We start from the raw sequence: 1,318 nt of genomic DNA on the forward strand, positions 1-1,318 counted from the left end.
TTGGGAATGGATGCTAAGAGGAGGTTATATGAATGAGCGATTGTGCCGACAGCACTGTACGGGGCATAAACATGGAACATAAGAGAGGAAGAGAGAAGGAGTTTGAGTGTGTTTGAGATGAAATGTAAGAGAAGTATGATAGAGGTTACTGGGCTGGATAGAGTGAGAAATGAGGAGGTTAGAAGAAGAACAGGGATGGAAAGGGAGCTGGGAGATAGGGTTGATGAAATAGTATTAGGATGGTTTGGACACATGGAAAGAATGAGCGAAGAACGATTAGTAAATGAGGTGTGGAAGGTAGAGGTGGAAGGAGTGAATATGAGGGGGCGTCCTAGGATGACATGGATGGATGGGGTGAAAGGAGCATTAGGAAAGAGGGAAATGTCTGTTGTGGAAGAACGGGAGAGGACAGAAGATAGGGGTGAATGGAGAAGGGTTGTGTATGGATGATGCTGTGATGTATGAGGGGGAGTGGGTGTGGGATAGTGGGTGAGGAAGTATATACGAGAAGAAAAAAAATGACGCAGCCCGAAGGGATTTCTCCCCATCTCCTTTTCTGCATGAGGGGACGGAGAGGGGGGGGGGGTCGCCGAATTTATGAAGCGGTCTTGCTGTGGATGTGCTGTGTCTCGTGACACTGCTTCTGACCCATGGCAGTGGACAGGATGCAGGGATGACCTGTCATCCAGGGGTGCCAGGATAAGAGGGAGGGAGGAGGGTGGAGGGGAGTGGGATATATAGGGAATGGAATGGGTGGGAGTGGTCTCTATGCCTTTTTTTTAGCCTTTGGTATATGTATGTATGTATACACACACATACACACACACACACACACACACACACACACACACACACACACACACACACACACACACACACACACACACACACACACACACACACACACACACACACACACACACACACACACACACACACACACACACACACAACACACACACACACCACACACACACACACACACACACACACACACTCACACACACACACACACACACACACACACACACACACACACACACACACACACACACACACACACACACACACACACACACACTCAATATATATAATATATATATATATACATATATACATATATATATATATATATACTGTATATATATACATAACATATATATATATTTATATATATATATAATATACATATATAATTTGGAAGCTCTGTCCCATCCCCGTAAAGGAAGAATCGTCTAGCAAAGTTTTTGTAACCTGTATAAGATCATTATCTCCTAGTAAAGGAAATTATTACATCCTCCTCATAATGTGTATTAGC

Source organism: Oratosquilla oratoria, chromosome 22, assembly GCF_046742065.1.
Source record: "Oratosquilla oratoria isolate Oo_2021 chromosome 22, ASM4674206v1, whole genome shotgun sequence".
Taxonomy (NCBI): domain Eukaryota; kingdom Metazoa; phylum Arthropoda; class Malacostraca; order Stomatopoda; family Squillidae; genus Oratosquilla; species Oratosquilla oratoria.